General features: G+C 41.2%; 1 protein-coding gene across 1 annotated transcript in view; it reads left to right on the plus strand.

Moving 5' to 3' along the window:
- Positions 1-514: 514 nt before the first annotated feature.
- Positions 515-15,955, plus strand: part of THSD4 (thrombospondin type 1 domain containing 4) — a 346,319-nt gene continuing 330,878 nt past the window's right edge. The window contains exon 1 of the mRNA XM_075431701.1: positions 515-794. The gene's annotated coding sequence lies outside the window, so the exon portion shown is untranslated. The remainder of the gene's footprint in view (positions 795-15,955) is intronic.

Genomic DNA, 15,955 nt, shown 5'->3' on the forward strand with positions numbered 1-15,955 from the left:
TTCCTCCAGCAGATCTTTTTCTTAGAGCCTGTTGCTATCCACAGCCTTGGGAACGGAGCAGTTCTTTGACGCACCTAGTAGCACAGTCAACAGCTCGTCTTTCACTGGTTCGGCCTGGTTCAAGTGTAATCGAGCCTGAAATGTTGCCAAGAAAAAACCGACCGGTTCTGCTGCGCTCGAAAGAAAGTGGGTTCGCCTGGCTGGGGCAGTAAACTGGCTTGCCAGTGACTCTCTGGCTCCAAGGTCTCTCCTCAGCAGCCAGCGAGGGCACGTCCTCCAAACGCGGTTATTACCGTGTGGGCGCGGGCGGGAGTGCGGGGTGGGGAGCGCCGGTGCCGTTCGGCGCGGCAGCACCTGCGCTCCCCTTCCCGCAGCCCGGCGCGGCAGCAGGCCCGCCCGAAGGAGGGAGGCCGGGCCCGGGGCCCGGGGCGCGGCCGGGCCGGCTCCGCGGCCGCCAGGGGGCAGCAGGCGCGGGCAGCGGCGCTCCCGTAGCGCGGGAGGCAGGCGGGAGCGAGGGGAGAGGCTCGTCCCTCAGCCCCGGAGCCGCCGGGAACCTGCCTCGAGTCCTGCGTGGCGGCCAGTAGCAGCGCTCCGGCGTTGCCGGCGGAGGGGACGCCGCCTTCCATGCGCCGGAGGCCGTGCGGGTGTCAGCCCTGTGGCCCCCCGACGCGCGGAGAGCGGCTCGTCGTGGGGCGAGCGGACGGGACCGTGCGCCGTGAGGGACGCCGGCGCGGTGAGGCAAGGCCCGGCCGCCCCCGCAGCGGCAGCGCCCTGAGGAGGGAGCCCCGCGCCAGGTGGGTGGCGGGCGGTGGGGCTCGGCGCCCCGCCGGGGGGAGCGGGCGGGCGGCGGTGCCGGGGCGGCCGGGGGGAGCGGGCAGTGCCCCGGGGCGGCGGGGGCTTGGCGGTGGCCGGAGCCGCGAGGCCGCGGTGAGGGCCGCCCTGGGCTGGCTCGGCGTTCAGGAGCTTTCGCGCTCCTGGCTGGGAGGGAGCTTTCTGGTCCGCTCTGCGGGGTCGCTGCGCCGCGTGTTTTTGCCTGGTTTTGGCTGCGACAGTAGCCATTTCAAAGCTGCCTTTCCTGCCACGCTCGGTTTGCAGGGGCTGCATCCAGCGGGTGCGTGAGGAGCCGCTTCGCTTTGCCACCAGCGGCGCGTAGCCTGAGCTGAATCCAGCGCTGGGTATGAGAGGGAGAAAGAAGGGGGCAACTTTCCTCACGAAGAACGCGTGTCGCAGTTGTTCTAGTTTTGGGCCAGATCTTTCGGTCCATCTGCGCACAGCGTGCATGGCATGAGCTGTGTTTGGCCTTTGGTATCGCTGTTTGCGCTCTCCCGCTGCTGGCTGTGTCACACTCCCTCCTGCGCTTGAATTCTAGCAGCGCTGGAGCTGTTCGTGTTCAGGTGTACATGCCGTAGCAGAGGGGAATCTCCTTTTCTCCTCTAGCTATAGCTTTGTGTTTTTTCAGCTGTCAGTGTGTCCGCACTTGTGTGTTTAATAGCCTTTGACACACTTCCCATTAATTCGTGCAAATATTTTTTTCGTGCTAGAAGCATGAACAGTTTAGAAAAACTGGCAGCGGTGGGTTCCACAGGTTAATACGGTGGAAAAACTGCTTCCTTTTGCTTCTTTTAAATCTGCGGCATGATACTGTTTAGTCCTCATAAAATGAGTTATCCTTGTTCTCTACTCACTATCTTTGTGCTGTTTCAGGACTGTATTCTCTTGTTATCAGTTTATCTCGGCTATCCCCTATTTCAAGGTAAAGAATTCTGAGCTTTTTAGTCCCTTCTTGTATGGGAGTTCTTCTGTATCTCTTGCCAGTGTCAATCACCTTTTTCTGTATTTTTTCATTCTTTTATATTTTTTTTAATCAAGGGGTCAGCAAACCTAAGAGTTATATTCAAGGTTTCAGTACAACACAGGTTATGTAGCGACATGATGATGTCTGCTAGCAGAGATGGCAGATTTAAGTCAGTGCATCAATGATGTGAATAGCCAACAAAAGTAATAGAAATATTTGTAACTCACTGTGTGGTCATCTGTTGATGAATCACTGTAGTTTGTTTTTTTTAATCAGAAACTATGATCTGAGTAACTAGTTGTTAGTAGCTCAATACAAGGGTATAATGCCATGGATGAAGTAGTCACCTAATGGGATCTTAATATTCTGCCAGTCTGTTGGGCATTTCTCCTGTCTCCTGTGGCAAGAGCAGGAACTGAATATAGCCCAAATTTATCTGAGCTTAGCGCTTGTTTGTGGAACTGCCAATGCACTCTTACCAACTTGACTTATCAAGCCATAGCTTGCCAACTTGGACTTCTTTCTGGTGTAAAATTAGTGGTACTCTGCAAGTTGATGTGATTATTGACTGATGTGACTTCCACCCATTCAGTATCATCAGGGGTTTAAAATGAAACTTGATACTGCTGAAATTCATTGGACAGCTGTAATTCTTGATGCTTTCTTTTCCATTGCCTCTCTCCCAGGGAATCTAGTGGGGCAATGGAGTTAGGTATGCAAGGAGGAGAGACTGCCTTTCAAGGAGAAAAGTGCTGTAAAATGATGATTTTTAGCAAAGTTGGAAATAAGAGGTCAGCTGGTTTGGGTTATTGTATAGAGGCCTTCAAAGTGAGTGTGGGTAGGAAACATGGATTGTTTGTCATAATTGTGTCCTGAACATAGCTTGTCAGGTTTTATTTAGGAGCAGGGCTAACCCCAGTTCTTGCTGAGGATGACTCTAATCTGAAACAGCTCCACAGGAATTGCAGGAGCAACTGCTTATTCCTGAGTCTAACTCCCAGAAGCACTTGGAGGTGTTGCATGGTGCAAGATTTCTGTCCTTTCATGCTTCATACAATAGGTTCATTCAGAGCTTCAGCAGATTTAATTGCAGAAAATTAATTAGGTTGCTGATAGGCAGCGATGAATTTTATGATCGCAGTATAAAACCTTTGCTTTTGCTGTATAACAAACTGAATAACTGTGCTAGGCAAACACGCATTAAACAGCCTGAAAAGACAAAAATTAATAGAATGATCTTGAAGACTTAGATTGGCCTGAGTGTGTAATTCAGTGCAGACAATGACAGCAGAAAGGCTGGTTTTCCACATACTGGTCTCAGTTCTCGGTGATGTGACATCAGATGGGTGATATTCAGACCTCACTCAGTGGCAGTTGTACTGAAAATGGAGGTGCAAAAGTGCCAGTCAGACACTTAGTAGTGATACTTTGGATTTCTTTTTACTTTCAAACTCAGGTTTATCATCTACAGTTAAGTGCAGTCGGTGTAGAGACTTCTATGGGCTTTGAGTTGTTCTGTTAGAGAAAATGAAGATTTGATGGTTAAGCACTTAAAAAACCAGGAAACTCCAAAGTCAACCATGCATAAGCAATTTTAACTGTGTCCCCTGTAGTGCTGTATTATCATAACAGAGTTCAGTTTTAGAAGGTCATTATTTTTTTGCAAGTAGGAAAAAAGTAAAAGCAGAGAACTTACTGTATCAGACCAACTTCTTAATAGTTTAGACCTTGCTAGCATCACTTCTACCACTGTAGACAGGCAAAGCATTTTGTAGCGTTTGATTGTGAGATGCTTCCGATGGTCATAGCGCTAGCTGGAGAAGTATTCTACGAAAAGTCTTGTTCCCTTAAGTAGGCACATATACAGTTCAGTTATTGGTTCTTTGTTTTCAGAAAGCAACTTAACCTGATATAACTGCAGTTTGGAGGATGAATTGGGTAATTGTAAAGCTCATTCAGTTATGAATATATGTGGTTTAACTATCTGATCAATGGATATGATTGGATTGATACTCTAAGAGTAGGTTAAGTGAGAGTGAATTATTGTGTGTTTTGCATTTAAATAACTTGCATTCGGGATAGTACATTGCACTAGAAAATTCTGTTTGTGTGTATTATATTTTTAGGGACAATGCACGGTCTAGTACTTCACTGAGAAGATTAATTAGGGAGATGTTGAGCAGATATAAATAAAAAGACTGATTAACAGAGTGATCTGATGGGCACTGAATTTGGCCTCATATCTTACTCTGTATAAAGGGAGCATAGCTTAAACCGTGTTTCTTCAGTGTTGCCAGATTTTTTGTTTGTTTGTTTTCTTCTTTGTGTTAGTTGACAGTAACAGATACAAATTCTGTAATTTAAAACAACTTCGTTACCTCCCCTTGGAATGTTCTGTCCCACCCATTTTTCTTCTGGGGACTCTTGAGTGTCATGTCACACATCAAATTTGTGTAGCTTCTCCCTGCAGGGTTATGGCATTCCCAGAGATGGGTCAGTGTTTGTAATTTTGGTTGCTGTTAAACAGTCAGCACTTGTCAACACCATCTACAGACAGCTGTTACATATGTTTTAAATGGTAGTACCAAGCATTAAATGTGGGGCTTCTTGGCAGGAACTGTACGTGCAGTAGAAATATTCCAGTGTTGATATGATCTCAATATGATCCTTGTGAGAGAAAGTAGCCTTGTCTGTTGGATAGGTGATGTATGTGTGGGTTGCTGGAATGTGGGCTTCTGTTTTCAACACTACCATTGACCTGCGGTGTGCTGCTGATCAAGTCTTAATTGGCATCTTGCTCCATTTCCTTTATCTCTGAACAAGGCATGATAATTACAGGCTATTGGCCAACTGTTAAATTTCCTGAAGATAATTTGCATGCAAAGTGCTTTGTGCTAAAAAAAAAAGCACTGGAATAAAAAAAAAGTATTGTGTATGAACAAAACCAAATTATGTAGTGTGTGCCTCAGATTTGTTACTGTGTTTCTTCAAATTACAGTTTAAGAACTTGCTTGTTGGCTATTTCACATCAGTCCTGTGCTGCTGCTACTTGGCATCCCATTTCAGTATTTATTTTGGTCCTGGTTTTGGAATTTCCCTTCACAGGAAGATTCCATACTCCTTATACGGAAAAATTTGTTTTAAAAAATGAATTTTTTCGATCAATTCTCTAGGTTCTTTTCTCGGTAAGTGTAAGAGCTACTATCTATTTTCTTTAAAGCTCTGATCTAAGGGCCAATAAAATCAAGGAAAAGGTTATCAGTAACTTCAGTGGCTTTCAAATCAAGGCATTCCCATGTAATGTGCTCTTGTCACTGGAAAGAATGGCCACTGGTTTCAGCCATGAAATCTTAGTGGCATTTTAAACCATCATTTCAGTATTTCTTTAAAGCCTATCTGTTGTTATGCTTGCATTCATGTATAAAGAACTACTTCTGTGGATCTCCTGGTTTTACGAGGAGGCAGTGCTCTTTATTTCTCCAGCAGGACTAGTGCTGTGTCTGAACTGTGGTAAAAGCTTGTTCTCTGCTGGTAGAATGACTTGATGGAACACATGAATGGAACTGTTTTCAGGCATTGGCTCATATTCCTCGTTTGCATTAATCAGTTAGTGTTAAACATGAAAATTTTCAGGTGTTGATATGACTGCAGTCTTGGAAGTTTAGCCCTGTCTCAAGTGTGAAGCCCTGCTTTCCTCAAACTTTTTTCCATATCATCACTTCAGCACAACTGTCTGTGAAACAGAAATCAAAATGAAATTCTGTTTCACCAGGAGTAGGGAATGCCCTACAATATAAGAATTGTGAATTGTGATAAACACAGAATCAAAATTACAAGTTATAATGTATTTATAAAAGGAGCAGGGAGGGAGACTTTATCAGCACAGATATATTTAATATCTTCATCTGATTTGTGGAAAGAAATGGCTAAGCTTCAGAGATCTGGAATTAAATTTTGCTGGTCAGGTGATGATGTTCAGCAGAGTCACAGAAGCTGCATTTGTGGTCCAGTGGCAGTTCATTAGTGTGCAGTACTACCTCATGGAGTGTTTAGGAGTCAGGAGGTAAGTCTGCGCCAGAATAACTGGATTGGCTTACAAATCCTGAAATGCTAAAATGAATATATCAGACTTCATGTTTTTGGAGCCTTCAGGGTCTGCAGTCTTTTCTTTGACAGTGCAGGAGTTAGTAACTGGTTCTTTCAACGGGAGTTATTCTTCTTGTATAGTTGGTTCCTGGAGCTGGGGGCTTTGGGAGACTCTCTGGGTACAAAAAAAAAAGATGTTTAAATTACAGGACTTGGTAGATAAAATTCAACCCTTTGCGGAGGATCCACTTGTTCATAACTGTGATCCTGTATTCCACTTCTTTTAAGACTGCTATAAACTCACAAGTTATACATAGCTATATGTGATTAAGTGTAGAGAGAAATACAGTTCTTCCGACAGCTATATATTTTTACTGCATTTTTGTTGATTTTACTTTGCCTACGTAACTGTGCTTTTTTCTTAAACTCAAACTTCTTAAAATATTACAATAATTAGGAGAAGATTATTCCCTCTTTGTTAAATTCAAAGGATAACAATGACAATGGAAGTTTCAACTTCTGAACTTCCGTTATCTGTGGCTGAGGGTTGTATTGACCTCTTCTTGTACAGGAATGAAGTTTAGCAAAGAAAGCTAATAGTGAGCAGAATCTTTCCAAATCTGTCTCTGTCCGTGTAGAAGCGGGACTGACGTGACACCTTGGACCTTGCTTGCCCAAGAGGTGGGGCAAGGTCTGTCCTTTGTGACTGCATGGCCTAGTGAGATAAAAGAACAGGAGGAGAAGGCTGCCCAAAGTTAAATATTTGTTGTGAGCCTAAGGATACTGCCTGCAACGTTGCATAGAAGTAGTGTGGTTTCCTGCTTGTTACTTTCTATAACCAAGATACCCAAGTTGCAATGTGTTTTCTCTGCTTCTGTTTTGGGAAGAGGATGGATAAAGAAGCCCTTTTTGAAAACCCTTCTTTATGAAAGCTGCTTCTCAGTGAAAAACACTTGTTGTGCCTGGCCTTGCTGGATCAGCACTTGGATGTGTGTGAGCATGGAATGCTAGTCCCTCAGGAGAAAAACGTCACTTAGATAGTCAAACATCCTATGACTAAATTCTGCAATCCTGAATCAAGAAAATTCCCTTGATACTCCATTTGGATTAGCTAGAGAGAAGCTCATGGAAGGACAAAGCTATCTCTAAATGGCAAATTCAGTGAAACTGTTGACAGTAATCTGAGAGTGAATGTTGACTTGGAAAGTTTTCAAATGTCCTGGATTTTTTTCCATGGTAAAGGTGATTGCTGTAGTCCTGGCTTGATAACATCAGGCTGCTATTAGTTGGTTGTATATTATACTTGTATTTTTGTTTGGTTATTTTTATCTAAAACATGTAGTTTCTATGAAAGTAAAAAGAAGAAATTATTTTGCTTATCAGATTGGCAAAAAGAAGCAAGAGTCTGTCCAATCCCACCCGGCATAATTACAATAGAATGACATCCCATGACACAAGCTGCCCAGAAGGGCGATAAATTATATGGAATGGATGCAATTACTTAATCTGGCAGCAATGAAAGGTCTGTCTCATTTTCTTGTAGTTCCATGGAGCTACATTCACCGGGGAATTGAGTGTGGAACAGTGGACAAACCTCCTTGCAGGTCTTCAGGGTCTGTATGTGGAATTTAAGCACTTAACTAGAACAGCAAAAGAATAAGGATTTAAAAGAATAGAGTGCGTTAACCATTAACTGTTAGTATTGTTCAACCTTGATGGCCGAGGAAATACTGTTCATGTGTTGAAACATGGGGGTTAAGGCAGGATGTCAGTTTTGAATTTTTTGTAGTGGTAAGTAGCCATTAAAAATGTAATTTCCTATATTCCTTTACTCGTCAGACATAGCTTGTACTTGTTAATACATATTGCACATCTAAAAGACTGTCTCTCTTTTTTCTTTTATTTTCCCCTCGCAGGTCAAGGGTATGCTCATATTGGCATTAAGGAGTTTGGAGTAGTTTTGTTGCTTCTCATAGGAATGTTTACAGTCTTGCAGGATCAGATTCAGATTTATTACTTAGGTACTGACAATGCTGCTGTAATTAATCAGTTGTCAGAAAGCTGTCCCTTCTGCCTATATTTGTTGCTGGCCAAATTCATCACACCAGGGCTGAATGTAGAGTGATAGTTTGTGAGCATGTTTAAAATTTAAATAATAATAATTAATAATTATTTTAAACAAGAAAAAAAGTCCCTATCCAGTTTTGAATTATGAGGGCATGAAAGGACTAAAATGCCTTCGCTGCTTTCATACTGTTAGAATTGGACAGAAACTGATCTGACTGAACCATGCTGCTTGTGATTAAATTGTGATTGTTTCTGCTGCTTTGAAATGGAAGAGGGGGAGAAACTGTTTCCAAATGTATCTTTCTGGCAATTGAGGGTTCAGAAAGGTAGGGTTGGTTTGCTTCTGCTTTTTCTTTTGCCATTTTCCTAAAGTTATGTTAGAATGGCTTTTCAAAACTCTGGGTTTTTCAAAATTCTTGTTTACTCAGACCGTAGGGATTTTGTGCTTAATCAGGAAACACAGTGTCAAGCAGTGCCCCAAGAGTGATTACATTCGAGTTGCATTCCTTTCAGCAAGTCTTCACCTATCTCCAACAGTGAGTACTCAGTTAGAAGATTGCAAGTCACTTTATAGACCCCTGCCTTTCTGACTTTAAGCACTATGCACTACATCAGTAGACTGCGATTTAAAAAAAAAAACAAAACCCTAAACGTACAAAACTTGTTCTTTTAAAGGTCACCACTGATCTTGCATGTTCTGCCCATGGCATAGTGACTATTTAAAGCAGCAGCTGAAGTCCACAGCATTGCAGGAGCTATTCAGTTTTCTTTGCCAGCACTTTGTAATTGGCTGTTCTTGTTGTCTTGCAGATTCAAGAAATCTCTCATTTACATTTTAAGTCCCCATTTTTCCGTTTGTAGACACACGGCTATTTTGCCTGAAGCATTAAGTGGTGTCAGGTGAAAGTCAGTGCACTTCAAGCTCAAATAAATTCAGGATCTACTGTCAAGAGATGACCTTTGATTTCTTTTTACCTGATGCAATACAGGCCCTATTCAGAATTCTTCACTCTCACTTTACTTAGGCAAAGTCCCAGCCGTTGGAATAGGTTTACTTGAGCGAGAGTGGTTACCAAAGTTCCCTAAGCATGGTATGATGATGGCAGAGGTTTCTGCATTGTAGATGAGCTTGATAAACCAAGTTAGATTTGATATTTATTGTAACTTGCATGGCTGCCAACTGTGAAACTGCTACTGCTAAGTACTGTTTCTAAGCTACATCTGAGATAGTGAGCAAAGATGCTTGTGCATTAAAACATTTGTTATGTATAGGCAGAAAATAATACTTTAATCTGAAATCATTGTTGATTTTCAGATACAGCCAGAAGACTGTGTATGCTGTCAGTGGATAGACCTGTATTGTGGTAGTCACACTTCCCTACTCTTGGTATCCTCCTAATCCAGGTATGCTGTTGAACTGTGAGGTGCAGGGTCCCTCAAAACTAAGCGTAATATTTTGCTCGAACTGCTGTGTTGCAAGATGGAATTGTGAATAGGTTAGCTTATCCTGAATAAAGTAGTGTATGGCTAAATGGGGAGGCAGGGTACAGTCACCTTTTTACTATGCTGTGACTAACTGCGCTGCTTGTCCCCACTGTTTTGTTAGAAAGGGGATTTCCATTAACCTGCCTTTCTGTGCAAGCCCATGCAGGAGTTGTGAAGAAGTATAGTTTTTCTACCATTTTTTCTCTTTAACCCTGCTGGCTTTTGCAGACACAAGAGTGTGTACTGGTATGCATCAGCTCCAGCGAATGACTTTGCAAGTAGCAAAGTCAATTCAGTTCTTGCAAAGTCAGATTACACAGTCAAGTCTTAGACCTGCTGTCCGGCAAAACTCTCTTGAAAGCAGCAGCAGATTTACTTATAGCTCGAGAAAAACTCCAGACTAGCACCTGACCTTTAAAGGGTGTCTGGAAGTCAAAAAGGAAGACAGTCTTCCTGAGTCATTAGTTTAGTTTTTTGCGTGACACGTATTAGCAAGGGTGACAAGGGATGTTGGTGATTCTGTGAGGTCAGCATCTTGTATATGTCAACCATAAACTCATTCTTCACAGGCCGCTGGATGGCATCTGCCAAACTATGTATTTCCTAACAGGGAGATTTTAATCTGCAGTGAGTGAAATGTTTTAACTTTGCTGCTCAGTGATTGATAGCCTGGGATTCCTTGAGTGTATGATTGTCTTTGTGTTTTTGTGTCAAGGACTGGTATCTCCTGTAGGAGTGTAACAGTTTATGCAGTTTACATTCAATGGACTGAAATACTAACTGTCATCTAGACTACCAGAGCACATGAGGCATAGCAGCAAGACAAGATTTGTAGAATATCTAAAATCCTTTTCAGACTGACAGGATAAGAATAAACAGCTTTTCCTGTCACCCTTAAAGGATCTTGCAGTTCAGTTTTAAAATGCAGGAGGCTGAAGGGTTCACCACATGAAGGTATGATTGATACAAGTGTTAGGATATTTCTGGAAGTCTGAACTGAACCTGAACTGAATAAGGACTGCAGGAAAATTATATTCAGTGGCTTCAATCTGAAGGGGTAAAATTGAGAACATAAGTTGTTTCTGGGTTTCTGAACGTATGAATTTTACATTTCTTCTGCTGTCACTAATCATACGGAATCTTTATTTCTCTTTCTTAAAAAGACACAATGATACTATCTTTTGTCATCCTTATTAGTTAAAGCTGGGTAACTTGGTGTTTTCCTTTTTATCCCTATTAATATCTCCTTCCCATAAAGAAGAGATGCACCTCTGCAAATGTATCCATTTAAATGGTAAAGGCTTGACAGCACATTTGGCATCTGATACTGCTATCTTGGTTGCCTATCCAGTTTTGTAACCCTGAACTTTTTGTGAGATTTTGTATGTATCAAGTCCAGCGAATAAGGATATTCAATGTCTATGTTGTTGTGCTGGAGCCCTCATCTAAATTTTACTGTGGATGAAAGCTAAATAGACCTCTATGAAACAGTTCTTCAGTGTGTTTTCTGAGTTATACATGTATTTATATGCATGCAGAATTTAATATTTGCAAAAGGTTTACAAGACAATTTACTGTCATTCTTCCAGCTGACTGTCAGAGATCCATTGATAGTTTATTGTTTCATGTTAGGTTTAAATTCCCTGGTATCCTGTTTCAAAATTACGAAAGAAATACTCAATTTCACAGTGTTCTTGTCTCATTAGACCTATTATTCATCATTATGTAGGAACATAAAAGAAAACAATAAATCTTCAAATTCCATTGTTGCATTTCCGTACCAGGATATGGATAGCCTCACATCAGAGAGGATTTTAATGAGAAATAAGTTAGAATCTCATAATTCTTATAGTATTATTTAATAGCAAAGTAATTTAAACAGTGTTTTATAACTAGTTCATTTCAAGATATTTCAGGAGCCTAGACTTTGAAATGCACCATGCAAGATGCGTAAGCTACAGTGAGCTGTGCTTCTGTCCATGATCTAACAGATGTTATCTGTACAGCCTCTTAAAAACAAAGCACCTGAGTCTTGCTATTTTGTATATGAAATTTCCTTCATAACAAATCAGCAATTGAGTTGTTCTGTTTTATTAGGCAAAGGCATGTTTAGGATTTATCTGAAGTATCACAGCACTATTTATTTTGGACATGTGTCACTTATTTTTCAGTGGTCCCTAAAACATCCCAGTGCGGGTTCCTGAGACGCTTCTACATCCTTGCATCTGGCCCCTAGCCAGCTGAAACCCTGTGTTGCTCTCATATACTGCACCTGTTTAGATGACGTTTAGTGTCCAAATTCTTCCGAATGTTAGAGGACACTCTGTTGTTTGGGTCTTGGAGCGTTTAAGATCGTACAACTCTGCCCCCACCCCCCATGCCCCAGGACAGTACAGTGGCTTGAAGTCATTGCCCAGTTTGCAGCAGTACTGTCACCTAAGCAGTGCTAATTACTTAAGTGGAGCTCACTTCTGGTGGGAATTGCATGAAGGAAAAAATAAATCTCTTCTTTTTGCCAAAACAAAGCAGTTGGATTTGCTGACTGCAGGAGAGGACTGAAGGGAAGAGGACTTTCATCGTATTTAATGTTTATTACGAAAGCCATGGTCACTTTTTTTGGACATTGGTTAGTACAAAATATATGTCAGTAGATAGTGGCTGTTGTTTTTCCCTCCAGTTATGGCAGTATTGAAATGTATGTTAAAACATTTGTCCTTGAAAACTTGTGTAGAAAAGGATTTGATGAGTTATTCTGGGATGCGTGCCCACATCAATCTCTATTAGAGAGAGTACAGGAAGCCAGTGGTCTGCAGTGCAGCGCTGCATTGAATCACAGTGGTAGGGTCGTTGGACTACCAAAACCTACTTCCTTTGCTGCCAGAATACATGGGAGAGAGACCCTCATTTGGCTGGGCCTGGCATATTCATTTATAAATGTGGTTTCTCTGTAAGTAGATGGGCCAATAAACTGTCACTGAATTGCCTTCCTCTTACCTGTACCAACAAAAAGGTTTTGGGTTTGTTCCTCCCCCCCACATTGTTGTTCTGTGCCAAAGTCCCATTCAAGTCCTGAGGGAGTGCCAGCCTTTCTTTAGAATGCTTAACCCAAACCAGAGAACTACGCAACAGGCAGAGAAATTTCTGAAGTTCCTTGGGAGTGATTTTTATCCCATTTATAGTTCTGTACACAGAGAACAATGCTACAGAAGCCCTTGGAGTCATTGTAGCTGAAGTCTGGAATTGAACCCCAAAGATCGTGATGGTAATTTCAATGGATGCTTGTGTTATATTTATATATACGTGTTCCAGTTAGTATCTCTTCCGCTGCATAGAGTTTTACTTTAGAAAATTAAGCATCTCTGACCATAGTGGATATGAATAGCTACCCAGAAGAGAAATTTTCAGTCAATCTTGACAAGACTATGTTCCCTTTGGTAAATTGGATGGTCTATAGTGATCTCTTCCAAAGACTAAGAAGGCTTCCATAAGAGGTTGGCTAACAATTTTGAAAAGTGGTTTGATTTGACTTTCGGAGTGTCCCTGTACAGATACAGCCTTATCACTTGTCTGCTCTGGAACAATGTATGAGTATTCCCAGAAAGCATTGTTATTTGGAGGTATTACTTATGCAGGGAGATGTTTTCTCCACTGATACTCCAAAGAAAATATTTTGTTTCTGAATAAGCAAGCACAGATTTCAAGTCCCTGTCTCATACTCTCCTCCCTGTTGTTTTCTAACTCTGGTACCCCAAGTGCCTCAGAAATCTTGCAGGCAAAACAGGAGGAACTTTGTGAAAGCTAATACTTTGACATTGCATGTGTTCAGGTAGTACCTTGACAGGGACACCAACTTTTTCTTTTTTTTTTTTTTTTTTGTGAGGACAGTAGTAGATTTAATCATTCATCTACTATTTAATTTCTTCCCTAGAAAATCACAGCTGTGAAGTTCAGGATTTTTATATTGGTAGAAATGTTTCTGTGTATTCACAGAGCATTGCTGGCTCTTTATACTATCCTGTTTGTGTAAATCAGCCTAAATTTAGAGAAAGGAGAGTTTCACATCAGGTTTTCTAATTGTGTTGGAGCCATGCAGAGAGTTAGCTGTGGTAGGCACATGTATTTACCTATAAATGAAATATTTATTTTGAAGGGTACCTTGTCACCAGGAACATTTGGTCTTCACCTGTGTATGCCTAATACTCCGGCCAAAAAACTTATTCTCTTAAGCACAGCCTCCTATATTTTGTTCGTTTTTTTCTGTGTGGAGGATATTGATGCTTGGGCATGTATTTACAAGGTTTATTGAATACCGCGAAAGGTACTTCTTGTGGTAAGTGGTTTAAAAAAACAAAGACTTGTGTTCTGCCAGACAAACGTTCTTATTAAACAGATGTCTGAAAAACAATGTTTCCTCTTTGCAAAAGCAAGGTATCTTCTAACTGCGCAATAATTATGTAATATATGTGATTTTTACTTGATGAGAGGGGTGTCTCCCAGCTGTGTTTCTAAGAAATAGCTGATTATACTGCTGAAATATGTTGTGTGTTACTTTTCTTGTACACATGCCTTCAATTAGCTTTGCTAAAATATGTGTTTGCTATGACCTTTTCAAATAGGGTGTGTTATAACTCTTTGATTGAGGCTGGTGGGTCCTTGGTTTTCACGCAAAAGGCGGTAGGTCCTCAAAACCACCGTCTACCTCTTGATGTAAACTCCAATTAAAAGCTGTTGCAAGGCTATGTTTTGAAGAAATAGACTAAGATGGTTTGAAAGTTAGAAGCTTTTTTTTGTTGTTTCAGAGAGACACCTTGCGTTCTGAAAACAGCTTTCATTAAGCAAGTCATGAAAAGAGTGTAAGAAAAGCTCATTTTCTTTGACATATTTACAATTAGAGAAATTAAGAGGCTCTAAGAAATTTCTGGTATTCCTAGTTGCTCAGAGTTGGAGTCATATGCTTTGCAATGTAAGTATTGTTAAGACTTTTGCTAAATGAATAAACTTGGAGACTGACATTTTGAACATACCTCTTACCTCAGTTAAATATTTCTGGCCAGGGAATTCTAAGTACAAGTCACAGCAGACAGTTTTACCTGAGTCTCCACATCATGGAGGGTGCCTTGAACCAGTACATGAACTGAATCTAAAACATCACTCTAGCTAGTTACACTTGGTAGAAAAGTATCTAGAACAGTAACTTGTTGAAAATAAATTTGTGTTCCTACTGCTCATTTTGTGGCCAAGACTGTAGTTTTTAATCACCTATATTTTGAATCAGTGCTAATAGTGATGTCAGGTATTCCCACCTGACTGCTTAGGCTGTTAACCATTCCTTTTTCCATGTGTTTCAATAACAATAATCAGATTAATGTTGATCAGGATTATGGAAAGGTTAAGAAAGATTGTTTTATGAAAAGGGTCTTTAACATATAATCTTCCCCTCCCTCTTACATGTGCAGTCCCTTCTACATCCTTGGTTTGGAATACTCGGGTTGTAGCAAAGAGTGCTTTAAAAGGAGAACAGAATTTATTAAAATGTATGGAATGTGTCTTGTTAGGAGAGGTGATGGTTTCTAATATGTAGAGCTGTGATAAGTAGCACTTTTCATAGTTTTCAAATGCTGAAACTGCTAGAACTTCTTTCAGTTCTTTGGGCTGATTAAGTGTGGAACAGGCTGCTCTTAATGCTTGTATGTGCCGTGATTATTAGTGGATCTGTGAGAAAAGGGAATTTGCAGCCACATTTACATGACACAAGTAGAATATACTGGTTGAACACTGAGTAAGTACTTTCAGATGGGAACAGAATTGCTCTGGCCCTTACATGCTTGTCTATGTAAGGTCTGTCCAGTTTGTTCTGCACTAGTTATATGGAACAGCTATGGCAAGAGTTGGAATTCCTTAAATCAATGAATGGTGACAAGCTGGTATCAATTCCTATAGTAGTCTCTTTAGATGGAGAAAGGAAGGTTAAAAAGCCCCCACCACCATGTGGCTTGGCTACCTTAGCTTTGTTAATTGTGTGCTGGGCTTCTTTTTGTATACCTACAGATACATGAGGGCATATTTTGTATTCACCCCCTAAGCAGCAATACCAATTAACTTGTATGAAATAGAATACTAAATGCATGCTGCAACCAGTTGATCTGTCCTCTGTTTATTGGGGGTGTTTTCTAGTTTGCTTTTATTCTGCCTACAAAGGCTTTTGAAGAGTTGAGGTATCTTTTAAGTAAAGTATAGTGTCTGGCTTTACTACTTCACAGAAAATTGTGGAAAAAGTTACCCTGGCTTTAGACTGTCCGTAGAAAATAACACATAAAGTCAGGGAAAGGTCAATGACCTGGTGAAGCTCTATAGGTCCCTAATTTGGAGCCTAACGTTTTCTAAATTGGTTGCTGTAGAAGACAACATAGATTCAAGAACTGAAAGATGCACTTTGAGTTGTGGTTTCTTGACAAAACATTGTTCAGTTAGAAATGAGGTTGTCCATCTACAGTGTCATCATAAGAAATCATACTTCTAAAA

Source organism: Opisthocomus hoazin, chromosome 10 (assembly GCF_030867145.1).
Source record: "Opisthocomus hoazin isolate bOpiHoa1 chromosome 10, bOpiHoa1.hap1, whole genome shotgun sequence".
Lineage (NCBI taxonomy): Eukaryota > Metazoa > Chordata > Aves > Opisthocomiformes > Opisthocomidae > Opisthocomus > Opisthocomus hoazin.